This window comes from Triturus cristatus, chromosome 5_2 (genome assembly GCF_964204655.1).
Source record: "Triturus cristatus chromosome 5_2, aTriCri1.1, whole genome shotgun sequence".
In the NCBI taxonomy this organism is placed as follows: Eukaryota; Metazoa; Chordata; class Amphibia; order Caudata; family Salamandridae; genus Triturus; species Triturus cristatus.
In genome coordinates this window covers 52,180,421-52,201,890 of record NC_140588.1, presented here as the reverse complement: position 1 = coordinate 52,201,890, position 21,470 = coordinate 52,180,421, and the positions used below count along the sequence as shown (strand labels likewise).

Sequence of the window (21,470 nt, the reverse complement as noted above, 5' to 3'; positions counted from 1 at the left end):
CTTTCGTTGAGGTATTTGGGACTGATGTTGTGGAGGGATTTGTAGGTGTGGGTGAGAAGTTTGAAGGTTATTCTCTTCTCAACGGGGAGCCAGTGTAGGTCGCAAATGTCCTGCGTCATGTGTTCGTGCAGAGGAGTCCCGAGCACGAGTATGGCCATGGTGTTCTGGATTGTTTGGAGCTTGTGTAGGAGGGTCTTGTCGATGCTGGCGTAGAAGGCATTTCCGTAGTCCAGTCTGCTGGTTATGAGTGCGTGGTTGACGGTTTTTCTGTGTTTGGGGGGATCCATTTGAAGGTCTTTCAGAGGCAGTTGTAGCTAGTGGAGGCGACAGCGTTGATCTGGTGGGTCATGGTGAGGGAGGAGTCTGGGAGGATGCCGAGGTTCTGCGCGTGGTCTGTCGGGGTGGGAGGGCTCCCGAGGGCGGAGGACTTACTTGTTAATAGTGGGGGTAGAGGCGGGGGCTGGCCATTTCTGCTCTGCTGCAGATTGTGCAGAGATTTGCCTTCTCCGCGAAACGCAGAAGGGCAAATCTCCGCACACTCCGCGTGCGGAGCGGAAGTATCCGCCCGGGGTTACTTGGCGAATCTGAGAATTATGAATCAGGTCTGAGCATCTACACTATGCAATAACACTAACTCGATGTATCAACAGAACCAGTACCCATTTGTACCAAGTTGGCATGCCTTGAGATTTATCAGGTTGCACTCAAGAATTTAATCTTTAACTAAAATTTCTTGAGACATTTTCTGGCACTCCTATAAGGGTATCATGCTCCTGTTTTGAGAATATGTGCTTTCTCATAACCCACAACAACACGTTCACTTTCAAACAGAAGATGAAAAAGATATGCAATGTTCTGTTTAAACCATGGATTGTCAGATTGTGGTTGATAGTCAGAAGCAAGAATTTTTGCTTGACGATCATTGTAATAACCTTCTTCTCCTGTATGAAAGGAAAAAGAAAAACAAATAGACTTCTAAACTCTTTTCCCACACACTAATTAACTCACATTTTGCCTGCCTCATTTGATACAACTCCTAGGCTTCACCCATGGCATGTATTGAGTGTAGTGGATGAATACTGTAGTACAGATATTTTCTACTTTAGCAGGATCTACCCTCTGAAACTGACCATTCTTTCTAGAATTTGAAGGCTATGTGCTAACTGAAGACAAATGTTAATCTATGTCTATATCTTTGTAATACGTGTTATCTGCTTTCAAGTATGGCTTTCTTCGCATTATCTAAGATAAAAAGTTCTTGAAAATTTCTCTAGCTTTATGTTGGCAAACCATTCACTAAAACCACTAATGGTTCTTCAATGTCTTTCTCCACACCAAAAGCTTTGATGCAGTTTTTGTCTGCATGCTAACCATAGCTTGAAAAGGGTGCACAGACTAGATAACAATGCTCTCAAACATTCAGCAAGTACAGCTCAGCATGAATTGGAGAGATCACCAAGTTATCTTGACTGTCTCCTGCTGGCATTTTATTAACAGTATTTGTAGACACCTTGGCTGACACATACATCGAACCGTTCCTAAGCTGGAAGGTAAGGTGCAATATTAACTGCACTAGATCTCTGCCTTCAATCTTTGAGTTGATGTCTACCTTTTTAGTCTTTGATTTCTACTGCAGCAACAAACACTTACTTTATTTGGAATTCCTGCTGTTGTTGCCTTCAAATTAGGGATTTCTTTCCTAAAACTGTCTAGCACATTCTCCCCAGTGATTTTATCATTGGAAACATATAGTACTCGTTCAGTTTTCTCACTCACCTATGTAATTTGAATTTCTTCTGAAAATTCTTGTTACATCAGAGTTGTACCCAGATAACAGAGAACTGTCCATTCCCTCCAGATGAAGAGCCGGGCGTTTCACTAATTTCAATATTCTAACAAAGAGCATAGAATACAAATTGGAGAGTGAAAAGCAGTGGGCAGAAAAAAGCAGCAAAAACATGAACATTAATTATCCTCTTGGGCCAATATTTTTATCTCCATTGCAGTTAGTCATTTACTAACTAGAGAAAATACAATTAGCTGATAAAGAACACCCCCATACATACCCTAATACTATAACTAAGTAGTGCATGCTCTCATTCTACACGATTTTAATGCCATATATACAATGTTCTTTTCCTAAGGCCTACTGTCTCAACCCTATAGATAAAAGGTCTGGTTCACAAAGTCATAGAAACATGTAATTCACACTACTGAAAACAATTTTGCTTTAACTTCTCCAATTGTGTGGAAGAACAACCCCCTCACACTTCCTTTTGTGTGAGGTAGAGAATAAATGTGTTTTTTGAAGGGAGAAGGCAAAGCAAAGGAGAGTAAGAAGAATGGATTCAGTAGTTGAAAGTGGTGTACAGGGATTTGGGAAAGGATGGGAAAGAAGCGAAAGGAGAACAGAGGACGGAGAAAGTAGAAAGTGGATATAAAAGGGAATGAGCGGGTCCAAGGCAGTAAATACAGGACAGAGCAAAATTATAGACCTACATTAGACAACTTCAATTTTCTATACTTTAAGCACCTTTATAACCTGTAACTTTTTAAATGTGCAAGACACACTAAGGTAATCAAAAACATTCAATACTACAGGTGATACTGTAAGTAAATAATATATAGTGTCATTAGATACTATTTAAACGTGGCAATCATCTAACATCTTATTTTATAATGGCTAGAGTCTCGACTCTATAATACAACTTGGCCTCATCGGTCTAGCTCAGTGGCATAACAACATCTACCTTTCTCTAATGAAATCAGTGTTCCAAACATTGTTGTGCACCAGTACTAACCACCACCATCTTCATACTTGCGTTTCTATGATGGGAGCACCAAATAGGTAACATAAACAAAGCAAAGAAAAGCGAAGGAGATGAAAAGGGATCAGTATCATACTAGAAAGCAAAGGAAAGTAATTTGGAAAATAAAAGGAATGAAGAGAAGTAGAAAAGAGAGAATAGATAAAAGTCTCATATTGCATATGGAACAAAATGGCAGGGTATAAAGCACAGGAGAGAGCTACAACATAGACGTCCATTGGACACTATTTACCTGCCTTCATTTTTTACTCCATTACCCTCACTGATTTCTTAAGCGGGGAAGCCATAGTAAGCAGATCATGAACACCCCACATTATAACGAATACTATAATTAAATCATACACAGTGTCCTTATACAATATTTAAACTGCAGATATGCTTAATAGCTTTATCTATAGTGCCCAAGGTCTCTGCACTATAGAGTAGCTTGAGCTCAAAGGTCTGCATGACAGTGTAATATAACTATTGAATTTTCACTAATGCATCCACTATCTCCCATCCTTATGAATCATTAGAGCAGAATTCCACCTTTATCCTACTTACATTTCTATAAAATGAGAGGAGAAATGGGTGAGGAGAAAAAGAACAGCTAATTAAAAGATGGATACAGTAGTAGAATGTAAGGTAAAGTGATATGACAAATAGAAAGAAAGAGGAGAAGCAATGATAAGGAAAATCTTAAATTGGGTATGGGAGGGAATTGTAGGTTGTGAAACAGATAGAAGACACAGAAAACATGTGGACCTACATTGGACACCTACCTGCTATAGTTTTATCACCGTTTATAATCGGTGACGACTTCATGGTGCAAGACACACTAACTGTCATGGGCCTCTCTTCTCATAACCAGTCGCACTGTTACCATGCTCAATATTCTGCAGCACAATAATAGTGTATGTAATGTAGCCATAATGTCATTTGTGTTGCAGCACAACAACAGTGAATGTACACAATATTTTGCAGGCCAACACATTGTATATAATACTTTTGTAATGCTATTAGAGTATAGTAGTAGTTCCAGAAAGAAGTACAAGAGATAGATATTTTTTCTATAAGAATAGAATTTTTATTCCTCAAGAACAATTGCAACAACAGATACTACATTGGCATCATGACACAGTCCTAGCAGGCCATCCTAGTGTGCAAAAAACACTTGACAGTTGTCTACGAAACTTTTGGTGGAAAACAATTAGGAAGGATGTACAAGCATACGTAGCCACATGTTCTGTCTGCGTGTGTAATAAAATCACACACATACTTCCAGTTGGACTCCTACAACCATTACCTATCCCAACGCTACCCTGGCATACCATTAGTGTAGGTTATATTTCAAATTTACTTGAATAAAACAAATACACCACATTGTTAGTAGTAGTTGATTTAGTGTCCAAAATGAGTTATTTCATTCCATTTAAAAAAAATACCCACAGATGTCTAATTTAGCAACATCTTTATTAGTGAAATTGTGTGATTGCATGGTCTCCCCAGTAGAATTATTTCCGATAGGGATCCACAATTCACATCAAAACTTTAGGAAACACTACGTTCACTACTGGAAATAGAAGTTGCCCTTTGATCTGCTTTCCATCCTCAAACGGATGAGCAGACGGAACATGTTAACCAGAGTTTTGAGCAGATATTAAGGTGTGTAACATCAACATCAATTCCTCAGTGGGATCAAGCAATATTTCTGGTTGAATTTGCACAGAATAATAACATACATTCAGCCTTAGGATGGTCACCATTTTATTTTCTTACAGGCCACCATCCACATTTCATTCCTGCAATTCTTCAAATGCAGTCCACACTTATGCCTTCAGTATCTACCAACATACAACAACTACTGTACATACAAGAACAAGCTAGCAAATGTCTTGCTCAAAATCAACAAGACATCAAGAAGCAGGCAGATAAATATAGAATCCCAGAACCACATTATGGAACAGGAGATATGGTATAGTTGTCAACAAGAAATATCAGCTTAGACGGTCCTAGAAGGTTACAGCCTAGATTTATTGGTCCTTATCCAATCACTTAAATTCTTAACCCAGTCACAGTCCAATTACAACTTCCCAAACATTATGACATCCATCCCATCTTTCATGTCCCTTCTTGAACCATATCACCGACAAACATGTAAAGACAATCCTCCACCCCCTAATCTGGTAGGTGATCACTATGAGTACGAGGTGCACCATATCTTGGATGCCAAACACATTCATGGGGAACTGTACTACTTGTTAGATTGGAAGGGTTACGATTCATCTGAAAGATCCTGGGAGACTCCATCTTTGGTACATGCTCCCCGTCTTGCCAAACGGTTTCATGCTCTCAATCCCTCCAAACCATGCTCAGTAAGGCTGTCTTTCAGCTGGAGGACTGTCATGGGCCTCTCTTTGCTCATAACCAGTCGCACTGTTGCCATGCACAATATTCTGCAGCACGACAATAGTGTATGTAATGTAGTCATACTGAAATTTGGGTTGCAGCACTACAACAGTGTATGTACACAATAGTTTGCAGCACAACAACAGTTTATATAATGCTTGTGTAATGCTACTATAATAACGTTTATGTCTTTTTATTTACGCTCTCAGTGCATGCCATTAGCTTTAAAGCAATTGGTAAACAGCAGACAGGTATTTTCCAGCAGTATTGACACATATTTATAATTCAGGAAATAACATGTTCACAAAGAAATGTTTTTGGCTTTAACATGCTACTATGCAAATAAGAAACGCTTCAGCACACATGCATTCATTAACAGAAAAAAGAGGTGCGTGCTTCTATGCAAATAAGGAAACTCAACCCACGTGTAAGCTTTTCAAGAGTAAACGTGCCTGCATTTAATGGTATAAAGACACAGGTATGCAATGCTATATAAACCTGGCAGTACAGACAATCCGATCTTAGTCTTGTTGATTCCTAAACACTTACCTGTCTTCATCGGCTTCTTCTGTCTTCGGTCCTGCAGTTTAATTTCTTGGGCTGCTTCTGTGAAGGACGGTCTTCGGACTCTTAGTCTCCTGCGCCTGCGCTCCAGTTCAATCCCTTGTCAGACTACTAGTATCCTGGAAAGGAAGAGCACAAACATTAGGGTAAAGGCAAACCTTTTCTTTGTTTACATTTGAGGAAAAAGGAACAGTATTTAAATTCATGGAAAGACAATTTTGAAGACGTCATTGCTTCAATTCTTAAAGGAAAAGGTATCCTTTCTGGGAAGCGTGACTTTTTGGTTATTTTTACTTTATGCATAGACAATTTTTATGACATTGTTGATTTAACCCTTTTTTTGTTCTTTTTTTAAAAAAAATTTGTTTATTGACATTTTCAATACTACAACGTCAAACCAAATTAACAAGCCAGTTTCGTATTGAATAGTCGAATCAAGCAGTGACAGATGAATCTACTTAGACCATTATAATTATAACAGAACACGTCCCACCCACTTTCTCAAAATCGCACATGAATTATAGATAACTCAAATGACCAAGCATGTCCACAGTATATCAGATGGTATACAGATATGAGATTGCCTGACACAACATCCCCTGAGAGGGTCGATTACAAGTGCACACCCCCATTAATACGCCCTGATCGGCGACTCCTGCGCTGGATAATAGGTAATAAAGATAAGGCATAGACATAACACAAATACAATGGGGACTACACTGCCATCGCATCCGAGGGCCCAGCCTCCCTCTGCAAGTTAATGTTCCAAGCCAAGAACGGGTCCCAAATGTTTCGGGGTCTGGAATTAAGTGGCATCAGTTCCCAGAATGTACTCAGTTGGGTATGACCATATGTAATGTCTCTGACCCACTCCTTAATAGTGGGCACCCTCTTCCGACCCCAGTGTACGGCAATCTGACGTTTAGCAAATAAAAGGAGGAGGGCGTGCAGCTTACGTAGCTTAGGTGGCGTGTCCTTCACGTATCCCAGTAGGCCTATCACGGGAGATGGATCCAGCTTCACCCCTAGTATATAATTCACCGAATCGAAGACTTCCACCCAGAAAGCAGCTATCCTAGGGCAGTGCCATGCCACATGTAGAAATGTAGCCGGAATGTGGCCACATCTCCAGCAATCGCTCTCCGCACGAAGACCCATACAATGGAGACTCACCGGAGTCCTATAGTATCTATGCAAATACTTAAAATGGATCAATCGCAGCTTTAATTCGGGGAGAGTTCCAGTAGCTGCCCACAACAATATTCCCAGTGTTCTTCAGTTAACTCCTCAACTAGCTCATCATTCCAATATTTAAGAGAGTTAGGCGTCACAATCGGAGCATTCTACTGCATACGGGTATATAGACGAGTGATCAATTTGCGCGAAGATGGGAATTTCAGCACATTTTCCAGGGCAGGCAGAGTGGGCAGCGCCCTCGGGAAGTCCTCCCACAAGGAACGACATGCCGTGCGGATTTTATGGTATAGGAAGTTTTCACTTTCAGTAAATGGCACCTCCTGACCCTTGAGCGCAACAGGTGGAGGTCGAAACGTGTCTCCGGGGTACAAGTCCCCAAACGTCTGGAGTTGCATTGCCTTGACTAGCGTCTTGCTCATGCTGTCCCGAATACAAGGCAATCCATGGATTCTGCTGTAGAGGAACAGAAGCAGCGGAAGCCCCGCTCTCTTTCGCAGTTCATCCCACGCCCAACACAGGGTACCAGCCGAATCTTTGTCACCACGAGGGCGTCGAGGCTTTTGATACAATGCCACCTTAAGCGGGATTGGGGCCATTACGTCTGTTTCCACCGCAACATGTGGCTGGAATGGGGTCTGGTGTACCCAATAATGCAAAACCTGTGCTTGCGTACACAATGCGTAGAGGTGCATATCCGGGGCCCCCGGACCCCCCTGCCTCAATGGGAGGGTCACAAGGTCCCAAGACGCTCTGACTTGCTTGCCCACCCATGCCAGCGTGAGGAGGTGGGATTTAAGCATGTTCAAAAAATGTTTTGTAATCGGGATCGGTATATTAACAAACAAATATAAAAATTTGGGCAGAATGACCATTTTGGCTAGTGCAATCCTGCCAGCCAGGGACAACAGCAGCCGTGCCTAAACATGTACTTTGTCCTCCAGCCACATCATAGTTCGGCCATAGTTTAGGTGCCACACCTCCTGCGTATCACGACTGACCCAAACTCCCAAATACTTCACCTCTCCTGCCTCCCAGCGCAAGGGGAATTCTGATGTTACTTGGGGAGTCCCATCTGTCAACGGGAACACCACAGATTTGGCCCAATTAATATAAACACCCGAAAGCCCACCAAATCGGATAAATTCTCTCAACAACGGATCGAGATTGACCTCGGCGTTTATAATATATAACGTTACATCGTTTGCATATAGGGAAATGAGCAGGTTACTGAAACCAATTCCTCTTGCGGTGTGATGTTGCCTGATCCGAGCCGCCAGTGGCTCCATTGCAACAGCAAATAGTAAAGGGGATAGTGGACATCCCTGTCTAGTCCCACGTGAAATTGAAAAAGGATCTGATAGCAAAACATTCACCCGTACCCGCGCCTTAGGAGCGTTATATAGCAGCCGGATGCAGTTTATAAAAAGCGGACTGAATCCCATGCGCCTGATGATGGAGAAGAGGTAAGACCATTTAAGCGTATCGAACGCCTTGGTGGCGTCCAGAAACACCACCGCGGCTTTTTCGTCTGGGTGTAAGTAATGGAGCACCGAGAATATCGTTCGCAAATTATGAGAAGTGGATCTTCACGGGATAAATCCCGATTGATCCGGAAGGGCAATCATTGGCAAAAGAGGCTGCAACCTGTTAGCCAGCAGCCTAGCAAAGATCTTTACATCTACATTGATCATGGAGAGTGGACGGTAAGAGTCCAGCTCCTCCTCTGGTTTTCCCGGTTTTAATAGCGTAATGATTGTCGCCTCCCTCATAGACGGAGGCAGGGTCCCCACCTTCCATGCCTCCCCGTACACCTCCAGCAAACGAGGGGCCAATTCCTCAACGTACGTCTTGTAGAAGTACGTGGTTAGACCATCAGGGCCTGGAGCCTTTCCCATGAGTAGGCTTTTAATGACCTGCGTCACATCTTCCACTGTAAAAGGGAGGTCCATATATTTCCTATGCGCGTCATTGAACCAGACCAGTGCCACAGTGTCAAGGAACTCATTCAGCTCCTCAGCGCACGACCCCTGAGTAGTCGTGTATAGCCGATTGTAAAATGCGGCAAATTCGTTGGACACCCCCATGTGACCTCTAATCATGTCTCCTTGCTGGTTCCGAATCTCATTGACAAACGTCGCTGATCGCGATGGTCGAATCAAGCCAGCTAGTGTGCGACCCGGCCTATCTCACTCGCCGTACCGACGCGCCTCAGCGTACTTGCCCAAGAACTTTGTTTCACGCTGCGCCTCCTCCGCATAATCCAATAGTAGGGCCTTAATTTTCTGCGCTATGTGAGGGTCATTTGTGGAGTAAAAATCCCCCTCTAGTGCCTTAATATGGGCCTCCAGGGAGGCCAGCGTACCCCGAATCACCTTTAACATCCCCGCCTGCCTCGCAATACATTGGCCTCTAATCACCACCTTAAAAGCCTCCCAGAGCGATGCTTCAGTCCTCAACGACCCCTCATTATTAGCATAATAATCAAGGATATCCCTCCGTATCTCTTCCCTGAAAGCCTCATCTAACATAGCATGCGGTGGAAGCTGCCAGGAAAACGCTCGGGGGAATGATCCCGGGAGAGTCAGCCGTAACAGACATGGTGCGTGGTCGGACAGCGTGCGCGGCAAGTGCCATACCTCAGTAGTCCAAGCCGCCGCATCCCTGGAGATCAGCCAGAAATCCAGGCGTGACCACGCACAGTGACGATTGTTGATTTAACCCTTAAAGGAAAAGGCATCCTTTCTGGGAATCGTGACTTTTGAGAACAGAGGGTATTAGCAAAATCTTTTCAGCGCGCTAAAGATTACTCAGCATTCACACTTTTATTTATTTGTGAAGGTTAAAACAGATCTGTGTTTTATTACTATCTCACAATAACTGTTAAAAGAAATTATAGAAAACCAACAAGTCCATTCTTTGGTATAGTGATGCTTGTTACTTATAAACACATATGGATACATTTGTTTACAGGTACAGTAGATATGGTTAGTAACCAATGATGTTTTTACTCGGCTATAGGTTATTATTCAATGCAAAAGGCATATGCTGTCACTCCGTGATGAACATTTGACCTGACTTTCTAGTGCTGCTTTCATCATACATTTATGTTATACTGCAATATGTGTGGAAAAGTAAGAGTAATTGAATAATAGAAATACTGGCTAAATTTTAAACAAATCAATAATGTATATTCTTTATTTATCTGTCTAGTGTATATCTCAGCCCAGAATCTGAACCTCATGCACAAGAGCATCCTCCATTACTTTCCTGACCTACCAACTTGATGTGAGGGATTCCACAGACCGTTTGGAGTTTTCTCTTTTTATCTCTCATCCCATTGCCCTTTCCCCTTGGGAGATCGCTAGGTTACAGTGTTTCTAATCATAGTTGTCTGGTGTGCTCTCAGATTGATTTTGGAACCCATCTTTGCCCAAGTGGAACCACCTGAAGTTCAGGTGAGTGGTTTGCCCTGACACTAACATAATCGGAAACATTCCATATTATAAGTTATACTGTAAGCCGCCAATAACATGTAGTGTCACAAGGCACTCTCTAAACACATCATTCCTGTAATTGGGTTGTTGGTTGACTGGGGTGTGAGCCCTGGTAATGCAACAGCCACAATTCCTTGCAGGGTGAACCACAAAAAGTCACTAAATAAACCTGTGCTTGACCCTGTGTAGCTTACCACAAAAAGCAGTCAAGCTCAACTTAGAGGCAATTTGTAAAGTGTTTATGAAGCACACAAACAGTAATAAAGTGAAAAAACAACATAGGAAGAATCCCACCCCAATTTAGAAAAATAGAGTATGTTTGAATAAATTATTTGACACCAAAACAACAAAACTCTAATCAGTATATACGGAGCTATGGATTTTTTAAGTTTCTAGCGAAAACTAGCACCTAAAAGATCAAAGTGCCATCTGAGGAGTTTTAGTCGGGTCAAAGTTGAAAAATGTGGCCGCCCGGGATGGAGCTTGGCTTGGATCAAAGAAGTGTATTGGGCCCAGTCAGCGCTTATCTTCGGACATAAAGGAATTTTGATAAAAATGTGCTGAGAAGGTAAATTCAGTGGGGCAGGGCTGTAGGATGTGTCTGGCGAGGAAGCGTCATCATCGGGGAGCCTTTGGTCAAAGTCGCAAAGAAGATTTCTGTGACTGGACTTAGAGCCTCATTTAGATCTTGGCAGACAGGTTACTCCATCACATCGGTGATGGATATCAAGTCCACTGAAAAATAAATCCCATTATATCCTGTGGGATTTATATTTTGGTGGATGGGATATCAGTCACCGTTGTGACAGAGTAATCCCTCTGCCAAGATCTAAATCAGGCCCTTAGCCTCTGAAATGGAAGTCCAAAATCTCCAGCTGAAAGAGGCAGAGGGCTGTACCTGAAGACAGCTCAATGAGACTAGATATCCCTTTGGTGAAGGACCACTGAAAAGGATTTGCTGGTGCAAAGAAGACTGTAACAGGAGAAGCTGTGAAGTTAATCCGACCGGTATTCCACCTTGGGCAGATAGGCGAGTTGATTGGTCCCGGTCTCCTCCTGGTTCTCACAGCAGCTTTTGGCCAAAAATGTTCTAATTCCTCAGTTTTGATATTTAGCCATGTAGGCATCTTTAGCACCATAACCAAGGATCCAGGACTGATGGGACACCACTTTGGCACTCAGGACTCACTCAGGTGGGTCCTGGTGAGGGTCTAAGATTCTGAAAAAGCCTACATCGGATCCGTCTAAACTCGAGAACTACCGCCCGATCTCCCTCCTCCCTTGGGCTTCCAAAGTTGTTGTGTCCCATGTGAACGAGGTACTGACTAAACATCTTATAGGGGCAAACATTTTGGACACTTCCCAGAATGGTTTTCGGGCTGGTCATAGCACCGAGACCGCCCTGCTCTTTATGACAGATCATCTGCGTGTCACGCTTGATTCAGGTCAGACTGCGGCACTGATATTGTTGGATCTCAGTGCCGCATTTGACACGGTTTCGCATGGGATTTTAATTCAACGACTCAGGGAGGTGGGTGTTATGGGCCTTGCTCTCGATTGGTTCCATTCTTTTCTCACTGGTCGGACCTTTAGGGTAGCCACGCTACCGTTTGAATCTAAGTCCTATTCGCTGGAGATGGGTGTGCCTCAGGGTTCGTCGTTGAGCCCCACACTGTTCAATATATATGTGAGACCGCTAGCGGATGTCGTCAAGCATTGGGGTATGACTATGGTCTCCTATGCGGACGACACGCAGCTGGCGGTCATCCTAAGTGGGGACTCCGACCGTGATGCACCCAGATTCCGGGATGGACTATCGGCATTGGCTAGATGGATGAATGTCAACTGTCTTCAATTGAATGCCCCCACCAGACAGCTGGTTATCCAGGCATCTATATTATTGCGGCTTGATTATGCCAGCTCGCTTCTGTTGGGGGCCAATCAGGCTGAAATAGCACGGATGCAACGTGTTCAGAATGCCGCTGCCAGAGCCTTGATAGGTTTACCAAGGTCCTGCTCTGCGGAAAGCACCATCCATGCTTTGCACTGGTTACCTATGGTGCAGAGGATTCAGTTTAAGACCTTGTGCCTTTCTAATAAGATCCTCAGGAAGACTTCTCCCCAGATCCTTTCTACTTTTTTGGTCCCTTACGTGCCCTCGCGCCCCCTTAGATCTCTAGGTCAAAATCTGGTGGTGGTCCCGCGGTTCAGGCTTTGTAGGGCTGGTGGAAGGTCCTTTCGGGTCCTGGCCGCAAAGCTGTGGAACTCTCTTCCGCCTTATTTGCGTGGAATTGACGAACTCTTGAAGTTTAGGAGGGCCATTAAGACGTATCTGTTTCCCTCCCTAGGTTAGTATTCTGTTCTGCGCGAGTCTCCTCCTTTTCGGTTCTGTTGTGTTTGGGACTTCCTTTTCCTAGCGCCGGGACGCCCCTTAGCTGGGGCAGCTGTGCGCTATAAAAGTGCTGGTAACATAACATAACATAACATATGGTGGGAGCCTTTTGTGTCCCTGTGGCTCTGAACTGGAGGCCAGCAAACCAGCTCTTGAAGTCACTCTGGTCGTCCTGGGTTCCGGTAAAGATGCAGAGCTCAACAGCAGGGCTGGCCTCTGAGGGTGCAAGGCAGTCTCCAGGCAGTAAAGCAGTTCTTACAGGTATAGCAGAGTAATCTTGCAGAGTCCAAAGCAGGTCATAGCAGCAAGGAGTCCTCTGAGAGCCCTTGCGCAGGCCCAGGAGTGAACTGAAGAGTTGGTGTCTGATGTCCCAATTTTATACCCTAGTTATCTCCTTCTGGAAGGTGGGAACAGGTTATAGACAGTGTCTTTGAAGTGCATGGAATTTACTGGCTCCTCTGCATTGACACCATGCTGGCTGCAGTAACAATGTGAAGGTGATAGGTCCTTTGTCTAAAGGAAGAGCACACCCAATTCAGTTGCAAGTGGGACAGTGCTCAGCTTTGCGCCCCCATCCTGCCAGTAGGTGGCTCATTCATCACACCTAATCCCTTTATTATGTGACTGTCTGGGAGGAATTCACAAAGTCTAATTGTCAGTTGCACTCAGTCATATGACCCAAGACAGGTTGCAGGCACAAAAGGGCCAAGAGCAGCAAAATGCTAACTTTCTAAAAGTGGCATTATTCAAAATTGTAATCAAAATCCGACTAAACCATTAAATAGGGTTTTTCATTACAATTCGAAAGACACCATGACATAGCTACCTTCTCCCAATCGGAATTTACAGCATATTAAATGTAAAAAGGAATCTCCAATGTTATCCTATGGGAGAGGTAGGCTTTACAGTAGTGCAAAACAAATTTAGGAGTCTTTCATTAAAAGGACAGTTAAAACTCAAAGTACCTAAACTAAAAGTACCTGTCCAAACTTTCAATTACATATGCAATAAAAGGGGATTTTAGGATGTGTCAAGAATGTTTTCTTGCCAAGATGACATGGCAGTTTACAACTTCATTCAGGCTGCAGTGGCAGGCCTGGGGCATATTTAAAGGTGCTACAGAAGTGGGTGGCTGGCACAATAAGTGCTGCAGGCCCATTGGTAGCATTTCATTTACAGGCCCTGGGTATATGGTATACCTACTCTACAAGGAACTTATAAGTGAATTAAATAGGCAATCAGGTGTAAGCCAATCAAACCATGTTCAGGGGAGTGAGCACAAGCACTTTAGCACTGGTTAGTTGTGGTAAAGTACACAGAGTCGTAAGGCCAAGAAAATCTATTTCAGGAAAAAGTGCAGGGAAAAAGGCAAAAGGTTTGGGGGTGACCCTGCAGCAAGGGCCATGTCCAACAATTATTTTAATATCTTGTTATATAGCACATAGTGTCTTGGCACTATAGCATAATTTGGGTTGTCCAAGTAAGTCAGGATAGCATACAAGAATTTACTTTTAAATAACCAAACCACTTTTTCCTTACTCTTTCTTGCACCACTTTGCAACCCCAGGTTACTAATACTTACCTTCCAAATACAGACCAAAATACTAATGAACATCTTTAACTCTCAACTGCTCTGCCTCACTACGCCATATTAAATAAAATTATTGCACTACAAATTGGACTAACTTCCATATTCCTACACCAACTATAATCACTACCACACTACTAGAAAGAGAATGTACTACTTCTACCACATATATGAGAATATAAAATAATTGTATACACTGCATCCGATTTTCCAGCTAGACAATTACCCAAATAAAGCAAACCAATATTTGCTGAAATCACCTTTAAAATATACCCCGTCATTTTATATAGTTGGCCACTTGTAAATGCATAATCAAAAAATGCAGTACATCATTTTATTTCTTCGGGACATTGATTTCCACATTTTTCAAACACTCACAAAATTAGATACAGTAAATGAGAATCTCATTTATAGTTAAACTACTATTCCGAATAATAAAAAGCACACTCTCATCATGTACATAATTTTATAACAAAGGAAGGAGGAGGGCTTCAAGGCCCAGCAAGCCCTGTTGCTTTGGGAGGCAGGGGCAGTCACCAGCACGCCACTCCGCGCATTTAAGCCTGCCATTCACCCAACAGCGAAGGACATGCCCGGGCACATGTCTGGGTAAAGACCGGGCCAAGAGGGGACCCGTATGCACCCGCACAAGACTAGACCGGGCCATCCCTCTGTCATCTTTCATCTATTTTGCGACTCGCACAGACACACTTCCAAAGTACTTGGAGATGGGGAAACATAAGTCATCTACTCCTTGTCACATTTCTTCTTCCACCCGTCAGGGCGCTCCAAATAAAATCTTAATCATGAGTGTCTTGTCATCTGCGGTAGGGGTATTTACATAGGAAATCACTACAGTTGAGAAAGAACGTGGTTTGTATGTTGCCGTAGAATCCATAGAATTGAAAACTATTTTGCTTAATCGTTTGGAAGAGCAGGTGGCCAACATAATCACCGATAGAGGAGGAGCTACTTCCACTAGCATTAAGGGAGGATGAAAGGGGGGTGGTAAAAAGCTAACAACCAGTGCAACAGTGCACTGCCCACAAGAAGATACTGGAGACCTAGGCATTACATCTACTCCTGATCTGGGTCCACCCGCATCAAAAAGTAAAAAGAAGGAGCAGCCACAAAAGCTATCTGGTGTGTTGAATACTCAGCGATGTGTTGAATAGCTTGTCTCTTGTGTAGCAGATGTGCAGAAATGTTGTAGTAGAAGGCATTGGTGTACTAGTCTACATGTGATGTGTGATTTCCTTGCTTTTAATGTTGTACAGTGCGCTGAGACTCCCGATGCGCCATGTATACTACTGCATATTGTGTGATTTCCCCGTTACGAATGTTGTAAAGCTCTCCGATATCTTCGTGTCTGGCCAGCGCCATATAAAACTCCTAAATAAATAAATGAGGGTCTTGGTGATTGTCTTACAAGTGTCAGGAGGGAGCCATTTGAAGAGATGTCAGACCATGCAAATTATGTGAAAGCAAGTGGAGGTGATAGTGGCAATTTGAAGTCACATGGTGAGGTAGGTGTCCAGGATGATGGACAGGTTTCTGGCATGGTTGAAGAGTGAGGGGTTTGGGTCTAGTCATTTAGGCAGCCAGGGTGAGTTCATGTTGCAGAATATCATCACTTTTGTCTTGTCAGGTAGAGTATGAACAACTAACCTCACATTAAGTTATCCATGTTGGGCAATGGTATATTTTAACAACTGTTGCTGGTGTCTGCTGAGAGTTATTTTGGGATCTGGGTGTCATTAGTGTAAGATATGACGTAGACTGCCTGGGTCTGAATGATAATTGCCAGAGGAGTCATGTACAAGTTTAAAAGAGTGGGGCTGAGTGAAGGGATTTGTGGGACTCTTCAGATAAGCTCCTTGAGATTCTGAGGGAATGGAGTAAGCTTGAGCTATTGCAAACTTCCATTTATGAAGGAGGCTATCCACTTCAGAGATGCTCTTTAATTTCTAGTGTTGTGGAGACTAGAGAGGACGGTGTGTGTGCCAGGAAACTACATGATTCCCCTGAAAATTGGAATTGTGTCATATGCAGGCAGCAGGTAGCTTGCAGCGTAGTGCTTTGTGATGTTGGTGAAATATGATCCCTAGGGTGCAATAATGCACAAATTGCATGCAAGATACTACAGCAAGGGGGGCGCTAGAGAGCCCACAGCGGAATGGCTGCCTCGTGAGACAGCTCCGCCGACCAGGCTCGATTAGCGGCTGCAACGAGGCAATGGCGGGCTCGCATCTGCCTTCTACCGCCAACCACTGATGTCGGAAGGCAAGGGCTCGGAATGCGTGCACCGGAGAAGGGGCGCTGACGAACGATCATCGTGAAAACGGCAGTATTCCCCGAGCCGCGGACGCGATGTCCGATGCACCCAAGATGGCGGCGCCCTACGGCAGTTGGGCTGCAGAAGAGTAGCGCTGTACGGCGGTTCCCGCGGCACATGGGCCCAGCGAGTGCCATTATCTGATGGGCGGCTCGGAGGCGAGTCGGATGCCTATGCCGCGGGCACCATACACCACAACGGACCCTGTCGCCACCGGCTCCTCCGTGCTGTGGTGTGCGGGCGCGGGACTGTGCGCGTGCGACCGGAGCAGATCACCAGGTCGGGCCGGAGGGCGAAGTGAGGCGAACGGCCTACCCCAAACAAGGACCTGAGGTGCGCTGGCCGGGGGCTGGATTACCTGCGGCCACATCGCCCCTGGTGGCCACCTGGGCGCCACAGATGGAGGATCGTGCAGGGTGAGAGCCACATGCGAAGCGCATGGTCGATCGCGGTGGGGGTCCCCTCTGACCGCCTAGAGTGCGCGTGGGTGGACAGGCGCGGAGCGCGGCCGAACTACCTCTACTGAGCAACACCGCTGGCCTGGTATTGTCGTGGCTGCTGAGTGCTGCTGGACCAGGGTTTGGTCGCTGTTTTCGCTGCGGTCGCGGGTGACGGCCCGCCTTCCAAAGGATCCTCTTTGAACTTGTGGGGGCCCCAGAACACTGGCGACTGCTGTGTGCTCCCAGATCTGGTGGCTGCGACGTGTGATACTCCCCGTCCACTCTTACAATGGGGAAACCGGACAAAACGCAATCAAAGCTGCCATTTGAGGGCAAAAAGACCACGAAGGAGCAGTCGGCCGCGGCGGCGCCGGCGCAGAGTGTTCCGGTGGACGCGTCTGCGGGCATGGAGGGAGTGCTGCAGGCCATACAGCGTAGCTTGCAGGACATCAACGTTAAGCTCGACACTATCACGCAGAGAGTGGACCACATGTCGGCCAAACTGGATGGCCACGGATTGCGACTGGAGGAAGCAGAATCACGTATCTCAGCGGTGGAGGACGAATCCCATGGCACACAGCAGCAGTGCATCGAGATGGGAAGGCTGCTGGAGGTTATCCGTAACAAGGCGGAGGATTTAGAGGCGCGCTCGCGGCGCAATAACATCCGCGTCGCGGGCATTCCGGAGTCCACAAACACAGGGAAAATGGAGACCTATATCGAAGAGCTGATATGTGGCGTGTTTGGCATGGAACACCTATCGGCTATCTTTGTGGTGGAACGGGCGCATAGGACCCTCGCCCCGCGCCCGAAGCCGGGGGCGACCCCCCCGGGTGATCGTCGCCCGGATCCTGAACTACCGCGATCGTGATACCATCTTGCGGCTGGCCCGAGAGAAACGAACCATCACGTACCAAGGCAACAATCTGGAGTTCTTCCCGGATTTTACGATGGCAGTTCAAGTGGCGCGCAAAGAATTTAACCCAGCAAAGAAAAAGCTCCGGGAGTTGAACATTGATTATGCCATGCTCTATCCGGCAAGACTACGTGTAACCCAAGATGGCCGTCAAACGATTCTGCAGACACCGAAATCGGCTCAGGAGTTTCTCAAGAGGCTCGTGGGCAAGAGGAGAGACCGACGACAGGCAGAGCAGAGGCAGGAAGCGGACATGGACGAGAACTTGGGCTGAGCTGACGGGGATGTCCTATTGGTCCAGAACTGGTAAGACTCTGCGCATTTATTACTATGGGGACATGCTCCGCTGACCCATGCTGGGACTGAGCGCTGGCCGGTCCAGGTGGGAGCGTCCTGTGGCTGTGTCATGTTGAGGCAGAGATGCGGGAGGCGACGGCCCGCTTGGATGTGGACTCTCTGAACTGTGACAATTGAACTGGAACTGTCTGCCTTGCGTGGATACGGCGAGCGCCGGGGGCGTACGATGGGACCACGTTTGTTGCCAAGCGGACCAGCTGTCTGCGCTGCTTGGATGCCCCGTTGGGAGGGATGGGATGCGGGGATGGATATCGGAGGCTCCTTTGTCCCCACGCTCTATTGTGCTGGAAGGATACTCCGGTTGGCTTGGGGGGTGCACGTCATGGCGACTAACTTGCAACAGGTGCTCGTTGCGGGCCCCAAGATCCACAAACTGTTCAACGAGCGGGTGAGGTGCAGTATGCGCTGCTTAGCATGTGTAAGTGTATGCCTGGTCACATCCATACCACTGGATGCAGTGCTGGGCTCTTGGTGGATTCCCCACGGCGGGTGCTCCCCACTCTAAGTTGCTAATTGTTGTTTTGTATGGGTAGGGTATGGCTTTGGCATGGTTGGGTTGCTGAAGTGGGAGGGGGGTGGGTCCTTAAAGGTTGGGATGTTTATTACAGGTCCTGGTGTACGAGAGACATGGCTGAAGTCCGGCTTTACATGTGGGGGTATGATATCTCGGATCACGTTACTACTGACTGCTGTGATGGGCGGTAATATAAGGCAGCTGTTTGATAATTGTAATGAGTCCAATGGCTAGGAGGAAAGAACATGATACACCTTTAAATCTACTGACCTGGAATGTGAGAGGCCTAAACAACCCCAAGAAAATTAGGCATATATTTGCATATCTAGACAGGCACCACGTCGACATCGCGCTTTTACAAGAAACACACCTTGCGCCAGCCTCCCCAGGTCAAGTGGGTACCAGATGGGCGGAGGTCATAAAAAGCTCCTCCTACTCTTCTTATTCCAGGGGAGTACTGATACTGATTAAAAAAGGGACACAGTTCGAAGTGTTAGACACTACTACGGATGATGCAGGCAGGGTTGTCCTCATCACAGGGGCACTACGAGGGCAACACGTAGCGTTACTGAACACATATGCCCTGTCAGGAGGCGTGGCCCGGCAACGCGCTGCTCGCGCACCTCAAGCGCCCACCGCAACAAATGGCCGCTAGGGGGACTTCAAGTCCCAGAACTCTCGGCGGATCACGTATCACGTGACCGGAGCCGGACGCGACAAGGGATAAAGCCGCTCCCGATCAACGAGCGGCGCCGATGATTCCTGCCTACGCAGCATACCCTTATGCTGACGCGCTGCTCCAGACCGGTATCCTCGACCTGGCCCTCGCCATTCCTTCCTGAACCCGTGTGCCCTGTCAACGGGAACCTTGCACGACGTCCCGACGCGAGGAACACTCCACAGAGAACCCAGCCCCCTGCAGACCAATCTCCAGCGGAAAACCCCGGCGCTCCTCTGCCCTCGTCTGGTTGGGTCCAGAGTGGAAGCGCGAAGGTGAAAACCTCACCAACCATTCCAGGCGTTGGAAGAACGCCCCAGAGACCTTCGCCCTCCTACACTTCCGTCTCCCAGAAGAACCGCCGGCGCTCCTCTGCCCACGGAGCCTTGGGTCCAGAGTCGCAGCGCGAACACTAGCGCTCCTCTGCCCACGGAGTTCCGGGTATAGAGTTGCAGCGCGACCAGGTGCGCTACTCGGCCCAAGGAGTTCCGGGCCTAGAGTCGCAGCGCCCACTTGGTTCTCAGCCCTTCGAGACCGTGAGTACTATTGCCTTTGCCTTCAGAAAGGCATTTCTTGTTTGTTTCCTTTGTTGACCCTGATTCGCGCTCTGGAGCATTAAGCACTGTAGTGAAGTGCTGTACTTTGCTCCCAGGGGTGGCGAGCCACCTCGACTACCTGAACCTGCCTCTAGGCCAACCCTGGATCCGAGGCCGTTAGCCAGTGCCATAGATTAACTAGGCTACTCCCTTCGTAGAGTGGGGACGGCGGCAGGTGAGAACCCGACGAAGAGAGTGACGGGGAGATACACGGGGAGGGATTTCACGCAGAACGGTTGTTAATGGTGTGCTTGTCTCATTCCAGATCCCTCTCCCAGCTGCTCCTTCCCTTCCTTCCCTCGCCCACCTGTCTCCTTAGTCCGTGTGTATTACACGTTCTCCGGACTGGGGACGGATGGGAGGTGGACCCCATTAAAGCATCAGCGTCATTCTGAGGAGTGGACTCCGGCCGCCGTGACATGCCCCAAATATGGATGACCCGGACTTTTACCACACGATATGGCGAACACTGGGTGACCTCCCTGACATTCCTGTGATATGGGGGGGAGATTTTAATCTGGCACTCAACGATCAGCTTGATAGGTCGGAAGGCTCTACGGAGCCACACAAGAAGGAGCTGAGTATGCTAAGGGATATCTTGGTAGACAGACACTTAACAGACATTTGGAGGGACAGACACAAGGGGACCCGGGAAGCCACGCACGTTTCAGCAGCACATGGTAGTTGGTCTAGGCTAGACTACTGGGTGGGCTCGCCCGAGGCATTGCTATGGACGAGGTCCATTGCGCATTTGCCACGCACGCTCTCGGACCATAACCCAGTACTGTTGTCCTTAAAAATCCCACATTATACACCGCCACCTTATAGCTGGAGGTTTAATGCACGGGCCCTGCTAGATTCTGTTTATACGGACACTATACATAAGGCCATTAAGGAATATTTCGACATCAACACACCTACGGTGGATGACCCGGGGCTCCTGTGGGAGGCATTCAAGGCTACTATCCGAGGGGTGTGCCTGGGTACAGCTGCGGGTATCCTCAAGGATATTAGACATCAACTACACCGACGTGAGGTTAAATTGCGCGAATTGGAGTCGGAATACGAGAGGACACACAACACGGGGATACTGGGAGACATCAGGGTGGTCCTATCCGAATATCAATCCTATGCTGAGGATGA

At 46.5% G+C, this 21,470-nt stretch overlaps 1 long non-coding RNA gene across 5 annotated transcripts in view; it reads right to left on the bottom strand.

Moving 5' to 3' along the window:
- LOC146822647 (uncharacterized) overlaps positions 1 to 21,470 on the bottom strand; it is a 332,500-nt gene that overhangs the window by 274,084 nt on the left and 36,946 nt on the right. For all 5 annotated transcript variants that reach the window (XR_014961810.1, XR_014961811.1, XR_014961809.1 and 2 more), the window contains exons 3-4: positions 5,766 to 5,899; positions 1,777 to 1,892 (exon numbers count right to left, since the gene is read on the bottom strand). This is a non-coding gene — a long non-coding RNA (uncharacterized LOC146822647). The remainder of the gene's footprint in view (positions 1 to 1,776; positions 1,893 to 5,765; positions 5,900 to 21,470) is intronic.